General features: G+C 56.5%; 1 protein-coding gene and 1 long non-coding RNA gene across 2 annotated transcripts in view; both read right to left on the bottom strand.

The window, feature by feature from the left end:
- The window catches only part of SLC5A2 (solute carrier family 5 member 2), a 33,149-nt gene extending 27,757 nt beyond the window's left edge, over positions 1–5,392 (bottom strand). The window contains exons 1-2 of the mRNA XM_075065897.1: positions 5,339–5,392; positions 4,892–5,055 (exon numbers count right to left, since the gene is read on the bottom strand). The gene's annotated coding sequence lies outside the window, so the exon portion shown is untranslated. The remainder of the gene's footprint in view (positions 1–4,891; positions 5,056–5,338) is intronic.
- Positions 57–1,042, bottom strand: LOC116815118 (uncharacterized). Its single transcript, XR_004371405.2, has 3 exons — positions 948–1,042; positions 604–710; positions 57–454 (listed from the first exon to the last, which is right to left on the bottom strand). It is a non-coding gene; the product is annotated as an uncharacterized LOC116815118 (long non-coding RNA).
- Positions 5,393–6,243: the final 851 nt, after the last annotated feature.

The raw sequence follows: 6,243 nt of genomic DNA on the forward strand, positions 1-6,243 counted from the left end.
CCTTTGTTAACCCTTTACAGGTGAAAGAAACATTAACCCTTAGCTATCTATTTATGACAGTCCCTGACTCTGGCAGGGGAGTGGGCTCTGGTGGGATAAAGTGGGGGAACTGGGAGTCAGGACTCCTGGGTTCCCTCTGCAACTATGGTTGGTGAATGCCATCTAGTGAGTTAGAGCAAGGGAGGCTCCTGGGTTTAACACAAGGCTCTGGGATGAGGTTAGAGTCTTGTGGTTTAGAGCAGGGGGTGAGGTTGGGAGCGAGGACTCCGGGGTTCTATCCCTAAAACTAGAACGCTGACCCTGCCCTTCTCTGTGCCTCAGTTTCCCCACCCATCCAAATGTGGGAAAACCGTAATTAACTCCTGCACAGGGTGAGATCGGAGGGTGGATATCTGTGTTGCAGGGAATGGATGGGTTCTCTTACCGCATTCTGCGTCTTCGTAGCACCAGGGACCTGCAGGACAGAGAGTAGTGGAGGAGGGGGTCAGAGCCGGGAGGTGGCCAATAAATAACCACATCCTTCTGCCCCCTCCCCTGGGCTTGGCCCCTGCAGGGAGGGTGACTTTAGAGCAGGATCAGGGGCAGGACGGGGAGCAGTGTTACCTGCCATATCCGTACTGGTGTAGCAGGCTCCCAGCAGCGTCCCCAGGACAGTGAGGTGCTGGACCCAGGTGGGACTCATGTCTCTGATGTCACTTGCTGAGAGCAACCTGGAAGGAGGATTGGAGAGACTGGGTTCAACTCCCCTGCCCTGAGCCAGCCAAGGCCCAATGTGGGGCCAGATCGGAGCCTGTGCCCTAGAGAGGACAGACCTGTGGCCTATTTCCCACCCCCGGCCAGTGGCGCCCCTAGAGGGGATGGGCCCTGTGCTCCATATCCCACCCCTGGAGTTGGCGCCTCTAGAGGGGAAAGGCCCCTAGGAAGGCTCAGCAGTGAGCAGCTCTCACCTGCTCTGTGCCTGGTGGGGAAAGGTCACACTGCAGGGGTGAAGGGCTCCTAGCAGCTCCTTATATACACGGGGTCACACCCCAGCCCAGCCCAGCCCAGCGCAACCGGGGGTGGAATTACAGGGAAGGGATGAGTTACATTGACGGGGTGGGGCAGAGACAGAGGGAGGGAGAGAGAAAACCAGGGAGCAGAAAGTGAAAGGAGGGAAGGAAAGAGGGAGACGGTGGGAAAGAGGAGAAAGGGGGACCGGTCTGGGTGCGTCTCCCTTAGGGCATCAGCCCCCGGTGCCAGGGCCACCCCCTCTGAGGCTGTGGGCACAACTCTGTGTGGGAAGTGCTGGCCTCAGACGCTCACGTCGACTCTCTTCTTGGAAGGGATGTGCTGGGGAGATGGCACAAGGAGGAAGTGACACAAGGCAGCCTGGCATGGGGCAGAGCACATCCCCCGCTGCTGGAAGGGCACCTCACACCCACCTTGGGGTGAGCGGATGTCCCTGATCCACTGCCTGTTATTGCCCACCTAGAGCTGGGGAGGGAACCCAGGAGTCCTAGTTCCCTGCTCCCCCCTGCTCTAACCCACTAGATCCCACTCCCCACTCAGAGCTGAGGACAGAACCCAGGTGTCCTGACTCTCAGTCCCCACCCCAAAATTATTATACTAGATTTTTGCCACCCTCAGTTATTGATACTCAAAGGATAGAGAGCGCCCCCTGTTGAGCCTCTCCCACCCTCTCCCTGCACCACAGCACCCCCTAGTGCCGCTTTGGGGCATTGGGCCAGCACCCATTGTTCCAGAGTCTTTCAAACACTTCCCAGAGGTTACGTTAGCCAGGATCCCTGAAGAGCAGGTCCCTGCAATCCTACATGAATCTGGAAACATCTGCCTGTTTAATACCATGAACTTCTAGGGCACTTAAAGTTAATTCAGTAAGGTTTGTCCAGGGTATTGCAGGAAATAACTGTCTCGGTCACATCTGGCTTTCTTGCATTTTGCCTCTGCTTATCTCTCTCTTCTATATGTTTTCCTTTCACACACGGAGCAGGGCTCATCCCTCCAACAGGGGGCAGTAGGACAGATGGATGGACACATACATATGCGCGCGCGCGCGCACACACACACACACACGGAGCAGGGCTCACCCCTCCAGCAGGAGGCAGTAGGACAGATGGATAGACACACACATACAGGCAGGACTCACCCATACAGCAGGGGCCAGTGGGACAGACAGATGGACACACGCATGGGACAAGGCTCACTGCTCCAGCAGGTGTCAGTGGGACAGATGGATGGACACACACACACTACTCAGCAAAACCTCCTGTGATGGGTTTGGTCACAGGGACCCCCTTGGGACTGTCACTTGATGTGCTGAAATTACCTGTGAGCCCGTTATCCTTTCGAGCTTGGCACTCCAGAACCTGCGTGGAGGCATGGTCACCTGGAAAGTTGTGCTGAGAGCACACCATGCCTTGCTGAGGAAACGGGAAGGGGAATTTCAAAATTCCCAGAGAACTGAAAGGGCGGGTCTGATGGTTGGTCACCTGAGGGCAGGGCAGTAGAGTTCAAAGTGACGACCAGAGTGGCTAGAACAGGCATTGTGGCACACTTCTGGAGGCCCATCCGAACACAAAAGGCGTCCACACTGGTGCTACGGTGCTCCAGCCAGGGTGCAGCAAGCTCTATGCCTCTTGTGGAGGTGGATTACCAGTGGTGCTCCAGCCGTGGGGCCTGGGAGCTCTACGTGCCCTGCAATGTGGACACCTCAGGAGTTAGGGCACCCAGGGCTGATTTAATGTGCTCTAACTTGCCAGTGTAGCCAAGGCCTAAGGAACTGGTTCTCAGCTTCTAGCCCCAAGCTGCTGTAGCCAACAGACCCAAGAGTGCTCTCTGGCTTTTCCCTGGGTCACACTGAGCTCACAGGGCACTGCTTGGTGTCTCATTTCAGGGCAACTGCACCTGTATTTCCCCCATATGGTCCAGCAAGGGCTCCCACTCGAGGCTCCCAGCTCCTCAGCCGTCACATCTCGTGGATACACCCCTGGATCCCATTTCCTCCTGTGTATTTCCAGGCTGCACAATTCCCTGCCTACACTGTGAATTCACCAACAGCTCAGACCACCTCTGCAGGTCTGCATTGCCTTCCCCTCAGAGGCTATAACCAGCGTCAGTGCCCACAGGTAAGTCACCACCCAGCAAACACATTTATTCTTAAGGTGAAAGCGTTATAGAGAAAACATTTTGAGAAGAACACAAGAAGCTACACGCATGCAAATAAGCTACTCAGAGATCACCCGAACCCCAACCGGGGCTCAGGAAGGCACACCCAGGAGTTTGTCTGTGCTCACAAGTTCATAACAGCTGTTAGCTCAGAACAAGAACCCCCCGGAATCTGAGTCCCTCCTTTTATCCAGCTCAGGGCTCAGGTCTTGTCCTCCCGTAGCAGAAGATCAGACGACAATGGGTTTCTCCTCTGGAGCTGAGACGTTGCTTTCCCGTCCTCCGAAGTATCTCCCAGGGATCCCACTCAACCGACAGTTCATCCTTAGCTGGCCCGTTGTTCCAGAGTCTTTCAAACACTTCCCAGGGTTTATGTTAGCCTGGCTCTCTCTAGAGCTGGTCCCTGCAATCCCAGAAGAATGCGGGAACATCTGCGTGTTTAATATCATAAACTTCTACAGGACTTAGAGTTAATTAAGAAAGGTTTGTCCAGGGTATTGCAGGAAATTACCGTCTCAAAGGAAAACACATAGAACAGAGAGAGAAGCAGAGGCAAAAAGCAAGAAAGCCAGCATACACATGGGGCAGGGCTCATCCCTCCAGCCGGGGGCAATAGGAGACACACACACACAAACACGGCAGGGCTCATCCCTCCAGCAGGCAACAGTAGGACACACACACACACACGAAACATGGAGCGGGGCTTACTCCTCCAGCAGGGGGCAGTAGGCTAGATGGATGGACACACACACACACAGGAGGCAGAGTTCACTCCTCCAGCAGGGGGCAGTAGGCTAGATGGATGGACACACACACACACAGGAGGCAGAGTTCACTCCTCCAGCAGGGGGCAGTAGGACAGAAGATGGACACACACATATACTACTCAGCAAATCCCCCTCTATCCACTAAGTCCAAACTCCTGGTGTGGCGACCTCGCAATCCAGTTCTCTTGAGTTATATTAGCTGATGGGTACGTTCCCTTCCAGTCTTCCAGAGGACTGTGATTAATGCTGATCTCCAGGACTGTGAACCAAAACCTATCCGTATGTTATAGATGGGGAAACTGAGGCCCAGAGTGGGGATGGTGTTTGATGACAGTCACATAGGGAGTCTGTGGCTGAACCAGGAACAGAACCCAGGAGTTCTGGCTCCCAGCACCCCCCCTGCCTAGGCCCAGCTTCTAGATGTCTGGCTCTGTCCCCTTACAGGTGCCACGTGATTGCTGCGATACTGATGAGTAGAAGGATCAAGGCTGCAGGCCGTGGGGTGGAAGAGGAGCTGATGGCGACTCGGAGGGCCGCCGAGGCCTCCACTTGGCGATCCCCAAGGCTTTGCAGAGGCCGATAGTTGTTCTGCAGCCGGGGCCCAGCATGTGAGTCTGTGGAGTGGAGGATGGAGGGGAATGCAGTCACCTGCAGGGGGGGAAACAGATTAGTGGGGGGAAGGGCAAATTGAGGGGGAAGGCAAATTTGGGGTACCCTACTGAGTGGAGGACACCCCATCAATGGAGAGAACTGAGAAGGTTGGGATGGGGATCACTTTGGAGCAGAGAAAGTGAGGGTTTGAACAGCAGAGGGGAGGGGAGCGGAGCTGGAAAAAGGACCCAGGAGTCTTGATTCCCAGGCCGCTCTGCTCTAACCCACTAGACTCCACTCCCCTCCTAGAGTTGGGGAGAGAACCCAGGAGTCCTGACTCTCTCCGTTCCCTCCACCCCCACACTCACCACGCCAGGAGGCACCGGGATGGGGTCAGGGAAGACAGTCCAGACCACGACTTCGTCACAGTTGGGGGTGGTGAGGGAACCCTGGTAGCGGTAATAGCGGGCTAGGTCCACCGAGCCCAGGAGCCCCCGCAGGGAGAAGGAGCCGTCCAGATTTATTTTCTTCCCTGGAAGAGCAGAGGGAGAGTGAGGGCCCAGCTCGGCCCCTCTCATAGCTGGGGATAGAACCCAGGCGTCCTAGCTCCCAACCCCACTGCTCTAACCCACTAGATCCCACTCTCCTGCCAGTTTAGGGACAGAACCCAATAGCCCAGACTCCTCACCCCCACCCCCCTCCTCACATCCATTATTCTCTCTCGCCCCCTGGTGGCACAGAGCCTGTCTGTCCCAGCCCAGTGCTAGGCCAGCCCTATCCACCTCTCCCGCACACACCAGTTCAGGGGTACTCACCCTTCAGAGCCACCTTCTTCAAGTGTGGGTGAAGGATCCCAGGAGTGGGAGGGGCGTGCATGGGCTTGTTGCCTGAGGGACACGATCACATGAGTACAGCAATAGGGAAACTGAGGCGTGGGGAGGGCTGGGAGTCCTAGAGTGACTCAGAGTAAGACTCCAGCCCTCCTCGAATCATCAGATACCACTTCCACCCAGAGAACCCAGGAGTTCCTGCTGCCCAGCCCCACTGTTCCTAACTTATTAAACCTCGCTGCCTGTCCAGAGCTTGGGGATAGAACTCAGGAGTCCAGGCACGTCACCCCGCACTGCCTCACCTGGAGAAGAAGGCAGCACAGCAATTCCCTAGGGATCCTTGAGGGCGTCATCCATGCAGGTTGTTCTTGGTATGAACAATTGTGGAGCTAAAGGGGAGAGAGAGAGAAAATTGGAGGCGCCCCTGTGAACCCCTGTTGCTCCCTGCATCACAGCGCCCCTGCTGATCCCAGCCTGCTTCCCTGCGCACAGTGCCCCCTGCGAGCCCCCTCCCTGCTCCCTGACATAGCACCCCCTGCTTAGCCCCCACCACCGCCTGCAGCACAGTGCCCTACTGAGCTCCTGTCTGCCCCCTGCAGCAACAGCGCCCCCCTACTGAACCCTCTGCCCATCCCTGCAGCATGGACCCCTACTGTGCCCCTGAACCTGAAGCACAGTGCCCCGCCAAACCCCTGACTGCTCCTGCAGCACAGCGCCCCCTACTGAGCCTGATGCCTGCTCCTTGCAGCACAGCACCCCCTACTGAGGCCCCCAGCCTGCCCAGACCTCACAGTGCCCCCTAGTTCTGCACTGGGCATTGGGCCAGTGCTGTGCCCTCTGCCCTCTCTCACCTCCAGGAGAACCCTTTGTGATTGATGTAATGCTCCGAG

Source organism: Chelonoidis abingdonii, chromosome 4 (assembly GCF_003597395.2).
Source record: "Chelonoidis abingdonii isolate Lonesome George chromosome 4, CheloAbing_2.0, whole genome shotgun sequence".
Lineage (NCBI taxonomy): Eukaryota > Metazoa > Chordata > Testudines > Testudinidae > Chelonoidis > Chelonoidis abingdonii.